At 40.9% G+C, this 17,165-nt stretch overlaps 1 protein-coding gene across 1 annotated transcript in view; it reads right to left on the bottom strand.

The window, feature by feature from the left end:
* The window catches only part of LOC131132437 (chemokine-like protein TAFA-2), a 45,786-nt gene that overhangs the window by 27,432 nt on the left and 1,189 nt on the right, over window positions 1-17,165 (bottom strand). The gene's annotated exons all lie outside the window — the stretch shown is intronic.

The following is a 17,165-nucleotide window of genomic DNA, read 5'->3' as shown; positions in this document are numbered from 1 at the left end:
CATTGATAATGACAATAAAGGCCATTCCATTGATGAGTTCACATATCATCCATATCAACCCTAAGCTCCAAATCCGATGCAGGAATGGTCTTGCTGTGCTCTTAGTGCTCCCGATTCATCAAGCGACTGTGTCACACTCAAGACAAGAGAAAAATGAATTGCATTTGGCCAAAGACGCTGTCACCTGACACTGATGCTGTTTGCCCTTTTCGAGCGTTTAGCCACTGAGGCGACCTTCCATAACGAAACACTGAGATGCTATCTGAGAGGTCGCGCTCATCAAAACCGCAACGGTCAAATGTGGAACTAGAAAGACAAGATAAGCAGAGGATGATGACAAGGTAAGAACTGTATGCAGGAATTCAGACGTACTGGTGGTCTTGTGGTGATGAACGTGTTCATTTCCTGGAGTGTGTCTGCCTAAATGATGTCTAAATTAAGTCCAAAGTCACTCACACCACTGATGTGCGATCAGAGGAGGCTGATTTATAGTAAATGGATGTGTGTATATACATCAATGAGTCTTTAATGTAAATGTGACATGATTATGATAAGGTGCTTGTCACTGCCATCTTTCCATAGAATAAAGAGAAAAAAATCAGTGGGGTTTTTTGTTTGTTTGTTTATTTGTTTTGACAGCGGCATCAGCTGGAGGGCAGTCAACTGACCACCGTTACACATGCACACGCACGCACACACACACACACACACACATAGTTCAGTTCCAAATGTGAAAATTATAACATATAAGATATATCATATAATATAGTTCAGTGTGTTATTTTTGTAAATAAATTGTTGTTTTGATGTTAAACACACCTTTTTGTGTTATGTTGGTACAGTTGTTTAAATATTTGAGCTATCATTATTATTATTATTTTTAAATCTGGTTTTCTCCTTTTTTTAGTTGGAAACTGATATTTTCCTGAACCTTATGTTCTACTGCTGATTATTAAAGAACGGAAAAATGTAGAAACAAAAAATAATTTCTAATGAAAGACAGCAGATGAATCTTTCTTTTGGTGGGTTCCATGTTCATATAGTCATAGAACACAGTATTCTGCGTGCCTTGAAAGATCGGTCAAAACCATCGGTACACAAGGGCTTGTCTGGGATTGAATGAGTTGGTCCTGAAGTGAGTACTTTCATTTTCTTTTTCTGTTTTTCGTACTTTTTTGGTGACACGAGCACTTTAAGAATTATTACGTTGTCTGACCAGATTCCTGGGACAGAACCAAATACCTACAGTATTACACGTGCCAGCTGTATTGCAACTGTATTGTATAGCTTCAAGTTGGTGTAGGATGCCGTGTCTTGCACTAGTTTCCAGTCATTATCAGGGTATACCATTCCCAGGACTCCTTGGGTGTGTACGATGGGTCGCTACTATAGAGTCGACAAAGGTTTCTTAGGGTTTTGAGTTGGAATAAAGCACCTTGCCTGACAAAAATGAATAGGTGACAATTAGACATAACTGATAACAGGTAAATCACGCAACTTCCCTCTATTAAAAATGTGTCACATTGTCCTGTCAGTTTGTCCTAATGACAAATGGAAGCAAACTATGAGCGGCTGAGGATAAAAATGGCCGTGCAGTGATGCGGGATAATGCAGAGGATGCAAAATAAATGATGAATGGGAACTTATATTTATCCCTGACCACCAGAATGGTGTGGAGTGGTCAGCTTTGATTTCAGTCCAATACGTGCATGTATTTGTTTCATGTTTGCAAGTGTATGCTCAAACTCCAGTGACAATGACACACAACTCTCCTACAAATAGAAACATTACACTTCCACAAGCTGCCATTCAGCACTCCAAGCAAACAGATGTGTGAGATTCTTGTGTTAAGAGCATATGCTTTCTCCCTAACGACATTAAAAAAAATAGCAGTGCCTTATATTGGTTTTACCTAATAAAGACAGGGTCTGATTTGAAGGTATGAATTCAAATAATAAAGCAGGGGTCACAGAAGGCCTTGAAATGAAATGTGACTACCTGATGAACTTTCCCACGTCGCATTACCTACAGCCAATAAGTGCGAGGCTTGGACGGAGGGTTCGAGATTTGCCGCTCGCCGGCTGTCATATACTTTGATGAGAAGAAAAGGTGACGCGTGAGGTGTTGGTTCACGAGGGAAATCTATTTTAAGGCATGCAATGAAAACCTTTCTGTGCCATGGCGACGACAGGCAAGACTTTGACAGGCAATTATGACATTCTTTAATTAGCTCATAAGCTACGCTATCTCTGTTAGCCAATTATCATCACCAAATGCCAGGTTTGATGCCTCCTACCCAGGTCGATATGACAAGGACGGATACTGTGCACTGCATGCCACACAGTGTGTGATATTCCCAGTATAGAAAAGATAAGCAAAAACACTTCTGAGATGGCATGGTGGATTCTGTGTTGTATTTATACAATATGACATTTTTCATTTTCGGCTCGTACAAAACGCTCAACGAAAAACAAATAGACAGAGAGGCGGAACTGTGGAAAAACCATCATGCCAATTTTGTTTGATTTAGTGCAAGATAACGCAGAATATCATGGCAATGAATAACTACAAAGAGATGATTCCATGTGAGAAATCTGTTAATCAGATAAATGCCTGTGCTTGGTGCTGGATATTTGCCCTTAGAGCATTTTAGAATGGTGAGACAAACTTGCAGAGTAATTAAAGCTTAGGTGCTTTGAATGGAAGCTGAAATGTCAACGTGTGTCGCCTGCATTAAGATGAAACTATTCACTGGTAAAGTTCACTGAAAGCTAGTAGTTGAAATGTCGCTTCTCTGATATCAAGATGTATTTTTTTTATTCTTTTCAACGAAGCCTAGATGGTATCCGATTCAGGTCGTATGGCCACTTGACGGATACACGTACGGTAATCTCTTCCTTATTCATTGGTTCCAGACCCGACCATGATAAGTCCATTTCTGCAAAGTACGATTCCCTCTTTACCGTACAAAACCTCTTTAAAACCTTCTAAATAAGTTTTTTAACATGCTGAGATCCTTTTGGCATGAAGTGACTCCCATAATCAGATATAATTAGCTATTTAAGACATAAATAACGGTACAGAGTTGACTTTTTGCTTGGTGTTACGGCCACAACAGTAGCCCGTGTGATTATTATGACTATTATTATTATTAAACATTACTTACTAACCTAGCGACAAGCGTAGAAGACAACATTCACTATTTGAATGTGTCCTATTAATGACTTCTATTTCCATTTCAGTTCATATAGTCATTTTTATGCTTGGAAATCTTTAATTTAGGCACATAAATATGTGACATTTACTTGAATATGTATTTTTTTTAATTTGTGAATATATTTTTGAAAAACTGTGAGAGTGAACTGCAACGTGGCGAGGGATGACTTTATATGAATATATATTAAATGTAAAAATATGTAATATAAAAAGTACACACCTCAGATTTTCGGCAAGTATTTTAGTTTATCTTCTAGAGGGAATGAAACTTATGAAACAATATTTCAAAGAAAATGAAGGTGGGGGGTCGTTTGAAGCATCCAGAGCACGAACCTGCTGATCTCCAGCTCTTGTGAAAATGTCGCATACACCCCCCCCATTGTCAGTGCTGTCCAATACTGCCATGAGTGATCCATAAATCATGTACCTGGTGTCCCCTTGCTGCAGTCCTGTTGTGTGGTGGTACCAAAAAACAAGAAACTAGGAAGTGGCTGATGAAGTGTGGGGGGGGGATCAGTCTAAATTGCATTATAATCTGCTTGATTAAATATTCAAATGCACCTCATCTCCCCCCCCCCCCCCCCCCCCCCCTTCCCCAAACCATCGTCCTCTGTTTTACATCAGTGAGCAACAAGGCTCATGTTATTTTATCGGCGGCCCCCGTGAGGGTTATAATCCAGGCTAAGTGACAGGCTAATTTGTGATATTAGATTGCATTCATTGAGGCCTGCATTGGACATTGGCGCTATGAAAAGACCGCTCTGCGTCAACGCTCTCATTCGGAGTCCGTGTGACTGAATCGGGAAGGGGCTCTTTGTAAGTGTTCTCAGGGGCCAAATTTCCACGGTCACTTTCAATCTTCCTGTCGGGAAGCGCGAGGGAGACAGAATTGAGCTGAAGGTAGGAAGGAAGAGCTGCAGCCCTTCCGTGACTTGAAGGTGGTGTGTTCATAATGAGCATATGTCCAAGTCCAAATAAAGGGCACAGAAACTGGAAAAAAGACACCAAAATATGAGTGGGAGAGTCTAAAGCATTCAGATGAAAAGCAAGGAAGTGGTGGCCCACAGAGCATTTGTAACGCAAGTGTTTTTCTTCCCTTCCGTGGGTCCTAAGTCAACCTATTGTTGATGACCATTAAGGGTGTCAGAGGCCGGAACAAGTAATTAAAGCCAATAGAAAAATGTGGGATTAGTTCAAATTAATCCCCCAACTTTTCGCATTTTCTTGCCCAAGTTGCTGAAATGGAAGGACATGGAAATCTAGCAGAGCATATCAGAACTAATGGGCTGGTAGCTCTCCCCACAAATGAGAAAGGGGGCTAATGGATGTGCAGCACTGCCTAAGATGGCTGAGCCAGATTGCGTGTGGATTTAAGCGATTAAGAACACGGTGGCCCGGTCCTTGTTTTGTCGAGGAAATGTAATATATGACAATAAATGCGGGAAATATGTTTCCTCATTTGGAGAAACCCACTGCAGATGATTCAGGGAGGAATTTGGGGGCTGAGATTAGGAGCATATAAATGCCAATTAGATGCATAATATCATCCTGCTGAAAATAATGCACCGAAAAGGGTCAAATCTTGGTTGGGTGGTTGGTATTTTGAGTTGAATTATTTATCCCATTTGCACACATTTCAGCATTAAAGAGGACAGGACTCATTCAATTGTGCCACTTATTGACCAACTGATCATAAATAATGATCAGGCTCTATAAACTGTCTTGAATTATTTATATATCAACTTTATTGGCCCATATTAAATGATCAAGTCATAATTCTGCTTTACCTACACTATATGCAATATGTAGATTTAATAGCACCTAATGTAATACTGGGATGTTCCCCTGTCTGGGAATTGATTGCCTGCTGGGGTCTTATTGCATTTACCAGCCATGAAAAGACAATTTATTACTTTTTACATCACATAGCAACTCGGTGATGGAACTTTGGCTGGCGATGCACCGTGTATTCATGTAGGACAACTATAAGCTGAAATGATATTTAATTATATTGTACATAGGCAATCATTTGTAGGACAATTATGTCCAGAAGAATTTGTTATCGTGACAGACCGAATTGCACAGGAAGGATTCCAAATATCTTCATGGTTAAATCATGGAATACCTGTTTACGACCTTCTACGTACGGGTATTAACATTATCAGAGTTCTCCAGACATACAATACACCCCTACAATCACCTTTACACTCATATTACCCAATACAGTAGATATAATCAGACAAAATAAGCCATTCAAGACATAAATAAGACCTGTTCTTGTGTGTGCGCGGCCACAACGGTACCTAGTGTTATTATTATGATTGTTAATCTTGGGCATGTTGTGAGATCATTCAAACCTACAGTAATTGTTGACAGCGATCGAGTCTGGTTCATAGTGACACCTAGTGGTCAGTATTGTTCAGTTCAGTACAGTTCATCGACGTCTTCCAACTCATTCAATCCCAGCCATTTTTCAAAAGGATTCTCTCTCAGTAGCGGAGGTTTTTGATGATTTTGACATACATATTGTGTTCTATACCAAACGAAAGGGGAGACTCTCATGTTTCATCAGAAAAAAAGTTTGATTATACATTTTTCCGTTCTTTAATGATCAGCAGTATAACATAGGTAAGTCAAACGATGCCACAACTTAAACAACTAGGGATGTTCCGATCATGGTTTATCGATATTATCGATAACAATAATCCAAAAGGAAAATTGGCCGATACCAATACCGATCACATACATGCAGTGTAAATGTTTAAATGTACCACTGCCTATATTGGGGGTTTTCTACAGCTGCATCAGCTGCCATCTGAACTGCAGATGCAGCCGACTCCCTCTTCTGCGGCCGGAGAGGAGACTCGTCCGCAATGCTGAAATCTGTTTGCACAACACGCCTTTCAAGCACGGTGCGACACAGCCCCGCACACAACAAAAGTTCCTCCTGTACTAAAAATGCTACATAGTGTCTGCATGCTCCCAAATCCGTACTGAGGCGGTACTCACCCCCAAATATTGCCCACACTTGCAAGTACAGCGGGTTGGGCCCGGGTCTTTCTAGCCTCTGCCTGACAGATGATCACATTGCAAGCCTCCAAATGCCGTACCAATCTATAGACATTTTTTGCTGCATTTTTGTTGTTGCAGAGGGGATCAGTTTTTTATCGCAAGTATCGGCTGGTATCGACATCGTGCCGTACTGATATCGCCCGATACAGATCGGTAGCCGATGGATCAGAGTACCCCTTTAAACAACATGAAAATACCCATAAACAACAGTTTTAACGCCATGAATATTTACATTCTTTCATTCATTCATTTTCTACCGCTTATCCTCACGAGAGTCACGGAGGGTGCTGGAGTCTATCCCAGCCGTCTTCGGGCGAGAGGCGAGAGGCGGGGTACACCCTGGACTGGTCGCCACAGGGCACATATAGACAAACAACCATTCACACTCACATTCATACCTATGGACAATTTGGAGTCGCCAATTAACCTAGCATGTTTTTGGAATGTGGGAGGAAACCGGAGTACCCAGGTCTCCTAGCTGTGAAGCCTGCACGTTAATCACTCGTGCAGCCCCTGAATATTTACAATTTTTAATAAAAATTATTTGACTAAAAATGTGAAGGATGTTCAAACCGCAAGTGGCGAGGAATGACTGTATTTAGTTTCCTTGGATTCTTTGGACATGTAACATTTCTTGGGTACCCTGATAGGCCTCTGCAACCCAAGTGCCGTGATGGACAACCTAGTATATAATGCTGTTTCACACAATTCTGGGAAAACTCATACGTGATTGTGATGGTTTCAGCAGTATAATGGAGAAATGGCGAATTGACCTTGGTGGAGGTCTATGCCATCACAAATGTCCTTCCAGCTATCAATAAAAACGATGCAGGCAATAAAATGCAACACGTCAGCCATTGTAACTGAAGGCCCTACACGGACAGACTTTTTGTCTTAGCATTCACACACACTTTCTAAAGGGAATCGCAATTTCTAACTCAATTCAACACGCTGGGGTCATAATGGAGTGTGACATTGTGCCGGACAGACAAAATGGCTGCTAATATAACAGCCTGTATAATAAGCGTGAAGGAAACGTAGCAGACCCCAGGCAAAGGAAAAATAAGTGTAACTGCAGTAAGGCAGAAATGGTGTCTTTACCTGAAAGGGGAGATAAGTTAGCATTAAACATCAGTGCATACGGGAACCAAAGATGGTGCCAGAGAGACACCCCCTCATTATAAGAGTGTAGAGGACATACAGTTGCGAGCCGGGGGTGGGCTGGGACCGCACACGTGCCGTCACTCCACAGAGCGACGGTCGATTTCGACAGGTGCCAGCGGATAATTGGGTGGCATGTCGACTACAATCGCGGCGCTTCTGTCTCCTGGAGCTCATTACTATCACTCAGATTCCCCCCCCCCCCCCCCCCCTTAAAAAGCTCCACGGCAAACATGACTCCTCGGATTTGCTAAAACTTCAACTGTGGTCTCTTGAAATGTTGACGTTAAAGGTCCTGTATCCCCCGCAGGTTTCGCCGGCTGTTAAATCATTGTCGTAAATATGAGGTTACGGAAAAAGCATAATAGGTAGGACAGTGGTGAAGTGGGTGGCCACTCCAGCTGGAGGCAAGAGAGGCTCTGGATTTAAACTGCCAGCCAGAATGGGCCTCTTTTTGTGATGTACCCCTCCTCTCGCCCATTGAATGCTAGATAGGCTCCATTTCCCCATGACCCTTTACACTCTGGTTGGCTTGATAGGAAAACCGGATAGATGGAAGTGTGTATAAGCCAGTGAGTGTGTTTTTTTTTTGTCCTGCCTCATTGCACAAAGTAGATAACAGTTTCAACAGGTGTCCTTGAAACTTTGAACCTGAGCTGAATACTTCAAGCGTTACAAACACCACAAATTCAAAAGTTCTGAGGACAAAATAAGTATGGCATTGTTGTCTCTGAAAGACTGCATTCACACAACCGTGTTAAGTAGCTTCTCAATCCAATAAGCGCAGTCAAACACATTTTAGGCTGCCAAGGAGAAATTACTAACTGCATTCAATCATGATCACGCAGGAGTTGTCAAAATAACACACTGAAGTGGTGGCGACGTAAAACGAACCTAGCCACCTCAAACGTATCCACCTGAAAACAGTCAACAGTCACTGAGAAGTTTGATCAGCAACTAGAATACAAATGGAACAGCGCAAAATGATGTATATGTATGCTGCTCTTTAACATGACAGAGAATCCAGCATTTCAAGAAATGCTACAAACGTATTATAGACAGTATGAATTGCCTGTGAAAAAACGTAATGACATATGAAAGGAAAGACTGCATTATTATAATTACTGCATTATTATAAAAACTGTAGCTCTTTCTAGTAAGAGCAAGTTACGAGCGAAAAGAGAACTCGCAACAAGCCGTGTCAACCCATCGGAAATCGCAGGATGTCATGACTCAATATAACGCACACTGTCATCTTAGATAGATGGTTAAAATCGTCACACAGCAACTTAACACTCAAAAGGTAGCTTAGAAATATACACGACAAGTACCAATATAGCAATATAGCTGACCTCCCTCTGGTGGCTCGGCAGCCATTGGCCAATGAACTGCTTTGCTTTCGGTACTTGTTTCTTCTTCCACTCAATTGCCTGCCAAAGTTTTACAAGTCTGAAGTGCACTTCAGCCTTATAATGTTGCACAACTGCAGCATCAATTATGGACAATTAGCACAATGTTGTATGCAAACTGTTTGGGCTGCTTGCCCTCTGATGATGAACCAGCACATTGCATTACAGAATGATGGCTTATTATAGCAAGATTGTGAACTTTTATGAGTCTTTGACTGCAGCAGGAATTCACAGTTATCTCACTGTAATGTTTGGTGTTCGCTAATAAGACTCCGTAAAGGAGCATATCCATTTTGTGCAACTGTCTGATAGCCATGAAACCCTTGCATAAATGTCATTAAAAGAACAATGTCAACAGATAGACGATAGACTGCCCACTCCAGGTTTGGTAATTAGCTGCCTGTATCTTGAGCTTGCGAGAGTAATTGGTTCCTCAGCCTTCAACTTCAAGCTCAAGTTAACCATTTCAGAACATGATTGGAAAAGAGTCCTTGATGGAGACCCAAAATGAAAAATTCAGCTCACCGTAAGGAGTACACAAATCAAAAGTGCTAAAAGACCACAAAGACGATTGGTCACATAAGCAGTACTATTGGTCCTGAAATGGATTATTTAGTTGCTAATAAACATGCAAAACAAAAAAAAGGCATTGCCACTAGAGGAGAAATTGGCAAAAAGAGTATGCAGCTGCATTGGCCGCACTTTGTTAGCGTTTATTAGCTGAAAGGCACTAAAGGCTGAAGTTTGAATCATTTTGCGTTTTGCCCATTGCCAATATAAGAATATTGATGAAAGCCACTGACAGTGTAACAAAACCAAAAGCAAAAACGTCCGCAGGCCACAACCAAATGTGTTTTCCTGGCTCTGATTTTTTCCCATCGCTTCCCCTTCATAACTGCGGCTGTCGGCTGGCAGAATGTAAATGAGCCTCTCAGCACAGCGCCTATGATGGTGTCAGCGCTCTTCTTAGTCTCTGGTCTCATTAGAAGCCGAGTGGAGCTGACATTTACTCAGCCACTGTGCTCACTAGTTCTTCATGCGGGGCGCTCCAGTCAAAACAATACACAGTGAGATACTCCTGTGAGCCCTGAATCCTGTGCCAGAATGTTGTGACGTGATTGTATGTTGACTTAAAAATGTAAATATGCTAGCATGATGCCTTTACAGGCAAACAAAACAGTGGAAGGACATTCCGGCAAGGCGGAACAATGTTAAAATGTAGTATGCGGCTTTACAGATGCCCTCTTACTGCCGATACAGTTCAGTTTTGTATGCCCCTGAAAATGATTGACAAAAGTACAATATGTCTTGGTTTTCATACATTGTCTTGGTTATCGTACAGCCAAACAGTACCTAACAAAGTAGTGGTTCCTTTAGAGCTGGGACACAATAAACAGATTCTAGCCAGTGAATCCTTTAATCATCTTTATTATGTTTTGTATGTGATTGTAATATAACGGTTCCTAATTAACACAGGTTGCAGGGGGAAGGGTTCAACCGAGACACAGAACCGAAAGCGAGCCGGGTCAATAAAAGGTAAAGGTGACGTTAATTGTTTATATATATAAGTATATATGAGTATATATATAAAGTAATCCCTCGTTCATCGTGGTTAACTGCTTCCGTAATAAGTGAAGTTTTAAGTTGGATTCCTTCTTTATATATGGAATATTTTCATAGTTGGAGCATCAAAAACATGTTTAAACCCTCCCAGGTGTGTTTTTAGCATTATTAGAGCCCTCTATACATGAAATAACACCCCTATAGTCACCAGTTAGGTTTGTAACAGACTAGGGCGAAGCAGCGTCCACATGGCTCTTCCGTCAATAATGTAAAAGTGATGTTAAATGTTCATTTATCAATCAATTTCATTTTGTTTTTTTTGTTCATATTTCTGGGTAATCTGGAACAGATTCATTGGATTCACATCATTTCTGAGGGGAAAAAATGCTTTGGTTGTTGTTTGACCTTGTTCTCATGTGACCCAATGCATAAAGTAAGGACATAACTGGGAAGCTTTTCTGACATATTATGCGATTTTACGCATGGCGTGGGTGGTAGAGTGGTCGTCTCCCAACGTGAAGTTTGCAGGTTCGATCCCTGGAGGTATCCTTTTCAAGATACTGAACAGCCAGTTGCTCCTGATGCTGCGTCAGGAGCAGGTAACGGTGCTCATGGTCCCGTCGAGGTAGAAAAGCACAATGCAATTACTGAAAGACTGTTTATGAAAAGCTCCTAAAATATAATTTTAAAGAGAAGAAGAGTTTTCAGACACACACCCTGAGGAACAGAGTGGAGCAATGGGACAGGACTCGAGGTGTCCATTTTTGGTTCATAGTTAGTGTTGCCAAAGCCAACTAGGCTCCACTCTTTTTTGTCATTTGGGGTAAAAAGCCAGCATTGTTGCGTGTCCTTGTGGTATTATTGCTGTGTCGATGTCAGCATGACACCTTCCCTGTGGCGGGATTAATTAAGATTCAGGATTAATAGCAAACACCAAAGTCAGGGTCATTTTGCTCAATAAGCTGCATAATTTTACACATTCTTTCCTCTCCAGTATCACCATTTTAAATAGATCATTAAAAGCAACTATGAATTTAGGCGAACAACAGTCGTCTCCTGAGCCTGACAGAGAGCAGCTCGGGTTTGAAATTAATAGGATGGCTATGGCTATTTCCTGACTCCTGCTCCTCTGGGGACCCCGCAGCTCTGTTTTTCTGCTGTCCTCTCATCCTGTTACTAATGCCTGATTCCGTGTAACCCTTATCTCTGCGCTCACGACATGGCCAGATAGGGCTCTGTGTGTAAGCAATTAAAATGGCTTATTTTCCAGATAAGTGAGAGAGTGCGGTTAGATTGGAAGCCACAGGCTGCCAGTATCAAGTCTTTAGGTTACAGTCCCCCCCCCTTTATAGCCCCGGTAGCCTGCGGGCGTGCTGAGAGCACCCAGCAAGGCGCTCCGAAGGAAGGCCAGAGGGGGAACCATACACAATCTGTGTGTTTTCCACAAAGCTAACACAGTAAAATGAATATTTAAACACAGATCATCAAGATGCGGGTGCCGTTCGGAGCAGGTCAAATCAAACAAATATTCATAATTCTCTTTCTAATAAGCCAAAGACGCTTTGTGAGATTGCTCACATCGGTGCATCAAAGCAGGTTTCCAGCTGTGAACAGGCACACAGGTGGAATACATCTCAACACTTCTACTCAGGGATTCCAAAGACAAACTGAAGACTTTTCTTTTTTTATTAAAAAAAAATCCCCACAGATATAGACGAGCTCACGATGAGTAATATATTGTCTTCATTGGGTGTGTAAATGGAGCACACTGTTCATTCATCAGCTGTAACTGCAAGATGACAGCATTGCCATTATGACCTGACACTCATTGCTTAATTACTTACACCATTTGTCTTTCTGTCGCTTGAACCCTGCTGGCGGGACCAACCTCATTTCAGGCTATTGGCATGCTGATTGGAGCTCTTGTGCACGAGTGATTCCGATAGCAGCTCTTCATGATATAACATTTTTACTCAAATCAAAATATTGATACTTTTGAATTGGTCATGTTTGTCTGAAATGGACACATTTTTTAAATGAATACATTCAATCCCAGCCATTCTTCAAAAGACGTCCCAGTCTCCTGGGAGACTATGTCAACTATGCCACAACAAAAACACAAAAAAATATTGTTTTACATGAAAAAAACTATTTCTTTACAATATAATGATTTATAATGTGAGTGTGTGCATGCATTTAGGCACACAGGCACGTGTTAAAATTTCCCTTCAATTCTTAACCTTATGCTTGCTACACGCCTACTTCCTGCTTGCTATGGAGTGTTTTATTACAAGGGAAGTATGCATACACAACTCTTATAAAATGCACTTGATGGCAAACAGAGATCCACTGCTTTGTTTCCAGGTTCATCATCACGAGTCTTACAACCGTGTACCGTGTCTCCCAAAAAACCCCACTCCAAACACTTTTTGGACGGTTTCGTCTGCACCCATTTCCCATTTGAGTTAGCTTCATTGTGGGTGGGCTATGATAGTTTGTCCAGTACTTTCATGGTGTGTGCAAAAACCATCTGGGACTCCATATCCTGTTTACCTGCTCTCAGCAATACTGGACAGAGACGCAAGTTCCCAAGTCATTACAGTTTGTTCAGGTCACAGACAAGGTTGAGTGCTCCCATCGCCCTTCGTCTTTTTATTTCATACCTCATCATATTTACTCATTCTCTCCCAAGTTGCAGTTCATTTAGAAGCTGGTGAATTAGCTTTACTAGAAATGAAGCAGAGGGAGATGGAACCTCAGATCAAACAGAATGTGGAAGAGCGCATGGATGGTGGTGTGGGTAGGGGGGAGTGGCAGGCTGGCGGGACAAGACCACGCATCCAACTTACATCAAACACTTGGCACAGTGGGCGCCAATCACGACCTGAGATTTAACTCTCGTTCTTGGCGATGAGGAGAACCCCAAAAAACCCGCCGAGCGCCGTGTCACGATTGGGTTTAGGTTGCAGCACTTTTTTGTTGCACTACTCTAAATGTATGTGCCTTCGTTCCTCAGTAACTACTCATTAGTTATTCATTAGTTCCTCTGTAACTACTCTACGTTGTGCACCTTAGTTCTTTAATACATACTCGTGAATTTTTCATTAATTTCTCAGTAACTACTCTAAATGTATGTGCCTTGGTTAGTAGTTCTTCATTAGTTCCACAGTAACTCCTCTACATTTACTATGTACCTTAGTTCCTCAGTAGCTACTCATCAGTTCTTCATTAGTTCTTCAGTCACTACTCTACGTTGTGCACCTTAGTTCTTCAATACATACAAAATTACAAATACATTGGGTTTAGGTTGCAGCACTTTTTTGTTGCACTACTCTAAATGTATGTGCCTTCGTTCCTCAGTAACTACTCATTAGTTATTCATTAGTTCCTCTGTAACTACTCTACGTTGTGCACCTTAGTTCTTTAATACATACTCGTGAATTCTTCATTAGTTCCTCAGTAACTACTCCAAATGTATGTGTCTTGCTTAGTAGTTCTTCATTAGTTCCACAGTAACTACTCTACATTCATGCACCTTAGTTCCTCAGTCACTACTCATCAGTTCTTCGTTAGTTCCTCAGTAACTATTCTGAAATGTATGTGCCTTAGTAATTAGTTATTCATTAGTTCCACAGTAACTACTCCAAATGTATGTACCTTAGTTCTTCAGTAACAACTCTACTCATTAATTATTCATTAATTCCACAGTTACTATATTAAATGTATATCCATTAGTTCCTTAAGTACTCTACTCATGAATTATTAATTGGTTCTTCAGTAACTACTCTAAATGTACGTGCCTTAGTTATTAGTTATTCATTAGTTCCCCAGTAACTACTCTAAATGTACGTATGCGGCTTAGTTATTAGTTCTTCATTAGTTCGTCAGTAACTACTCTAAATGTATGTGCCTTAGTTCCTCAGTCACTGCTCACCAGTTCTTCATTAGTTCCACATTAACTCCTCAAAATGTATGTGCCTTAGTAATTAGTTATTCATTAGTTCCTCAGTAACTACTCTGAATGTATGTGCCTTAGTTCTTCAGTAAAAACTCTACTCATGAATTCTTCATGAGCTACTCAGTAACTACTCTAAATGCATGTGCCTTAGTAATCAGTTCTTTGTTAGTTCCACAGTAACTACTGCATTTGTGCGTATCTTATTATCAAGTGAGACCAATAGTTTTTGTAATTAATTCATGTGAACTGCATGTTCTACATTGTGTGAACTGTAGGCTTGTTTACTTATTGTTGCCGTGTAAACAGCCAAGGGCTGATGCTTGTAAATTAGCATTATTATTTCAGACTGAAATGGAGCATCCATAAAGAGAAGAAATGTGATTTCAGTGACTCTGAAAGTAGCATCGGTGCCAGTGTTCCAGAGAGTTGAGATCTAATAGGATTTTAACTTTCGAGGATGGTCCAAAATAGGGAAAATATGCAGTAAGCAGCATTTGTCTGGACAAAATAGAGCAGGATGGCCATTTTTGAGTAAAAACCACTAGGTAAAAATAAATTAGAGGAAAAAGGAAATGGCACAAAAACCACAAATTCAAAGAGTTGATGGTGTGTCACGCGCCACAGCTGGTCATTTTTCGACCGGTTGGCTCAAAGTGCTCGACCATAAAGCCTCAGCATCATCACTTGGATCGACAGGCCAGAATTTAAAAAAAAAAAAAAAAAAGAGGTGACATTGGGCTGATGCGCTGGCGCTGGCCAGACAAGTCAGCGCCAGGTCGTCCAGCTGGAGGAGGACCAGCGTGACCCGAGGCAGTGAGCCTGCAGCGTTAAATCCTCATCATTCATGGTGAAGGAGCTGTTACTAATACAATGCTTCCAGCTAATTGGAACCCACCAGTACTGCCAGTTGTGCTTAGAGACAAGGACACACAATGGGCCAAAATATCGGGACAGTACAAGAATTGTCCTACAAATCTTTGGAAACAATCTGGTATTGCATCCATTTTGGATTTGGTCACGTTTTTGTGTTTGTCACATGGGCAGGTTGTGATGATATTATTGCCCCATAGAGTGTATTTGCAGTAGGTCTTGTCATATAGAGATTCATTGACTATATTTTGGCTGCAGGTCCTGTCAAATAGATCATTCACTTGCATTTTTTTGAGTAGGTTCTGAAAAATAGCGAGTGGATTTTGGAATACAGGATGTGCTATAGAAAAAAAGAAAACACTCCTGTTTTAGAGATAATCTTTGATGTAGTTTTTGGGTTTGTGTTTTGGGCAGGGAGGTCCTGTCCTGTGGAGGATCTTTGACTAGAGGATTTGGAATACTTAAAAACAAAATAGCGGTCTTGTTATATACAAAATCTTTGACTGGTGTTTTTGCAGTGGGCCCGTAAACACAGCAGAACGCTCCTGTCTTATATAGAGGATCTTTGACTTCTATTTTTGCTGTAGGTTCTTAAAGACAACAGAGGGATCCTGTGACATAGAGGATCTTTGACTGGTGGATTTGGAATACATGCCGAACAACAAAAAAGCGCTCCTGAGACAAACATTGACGAACATTTTGGCTGTTGGTCCTGAAAAACAATATGTGGGGTCGTGCCAAATAGATGATCTTTAACTAGTGTTTTTGCAGTTGGTCTTAAAAAATGGAAAGCATGCTCCTGTCATGTAGTATCCAGTTTTTGACTAGAGGATTTGGAGTATATTGGAGTATTACTTAAAAACAGAAGACCACTACTGTTATTAAGTCTATTTTTGACTACTGTTTTTGCAGTTGGTCCTTAAAAACATAATTTAGAGGCTCTTTGACTCGTACTTAAAACAAAATATCACGCTTGCTATACGGTATTCACAATATTTAACTTGTGTTTTTGCAGTAGGCCCTTAAAAAGAGAAGAGCACTCCTGTCTTATAAAGAATCTTTGACTAGTGGATTTGGAGTACACTACAAAAGACGTATTTATACATTTTTTTCAACCTGGCCACTCGCTCCCAAAGACGTATTTATACCTTTTCATGTTTTCTTTGTGTGAGAGGCAAAAAGAGGTGATGATGCAACTCCACAATAGAATAGAGCATGTTTGGTGCAGTTTAAAGCTGAAAAAATGGCCACAAGGTGGCAGAAGTGCATTTTATAAGAGCTCGGCCTGCATCTCTCCCATGGAAATACGTGCTCTGCCACAACCAGGAAGTGACAAAGCATCTTGTCTACTGTGTTGTGCGAAGGAGGTTAAAGGAAATTTAACACATACACACATGTGTACAGTTCAGTTGCACTTGTAGTTGCAGTTCATGGTGTTATGTTTGTAAAAAATTCTTATATGTATAATATAATACAAACGTGGCCGGTACCGAGGGGGGCGGCTTTTGAAAAAAGTTTGAGCTAAAAACAGAAGAAGGCTCCTGTTATATAGACAATCTCTGACTACCATTTTTGCAGCCCTGAAAAACATCAGGGAGTTCCTGTCATAGCAGCTGCGCAGCAGAGCACTCCTGTCACGTAGAGGATCTTTGGAGTGCATGCTTAAAAACTGAAGTGCGCTCCTGTTTAATAGAAGATCTTTGACCTGGGAGACATATTATATTGCTTTGGTTTTAAGACAATATTATTCATTTGTCAGAGCCTTGCATTGACATTGCATACAAAATAAGAATAACAATGAATGGAGAAGTTGGGCTTAGCTTTGTGAACATGTGTCCTCCAAAACAATTGAGTTGTACGCCATGAAAAGACAGTTAATGGAGTTTTCATGATGATTAATTGCTTTTGATTTACTT

This window comes from Doryrhamphus excisus, chromosome 7, assembly GCF_030265055.1.
Source record: "Doryrhamphus excisus isolate RoL2022-K1 chromosome 7, RoL_Dexc_1.0, whole genome shotgun sequence".
In the NCBI taxonomy this organism is placed as follows: domain Eukaryota; kingdom Metazoa; phylum Chordata; class Actinopteri; order Syngnathiformes; family Syngnathidae; genus Doryrhamphus; species Doryrhamphus excisus.
This window is presented reverse-complemented; position numbering and strand designations above follow the sequence as displayed.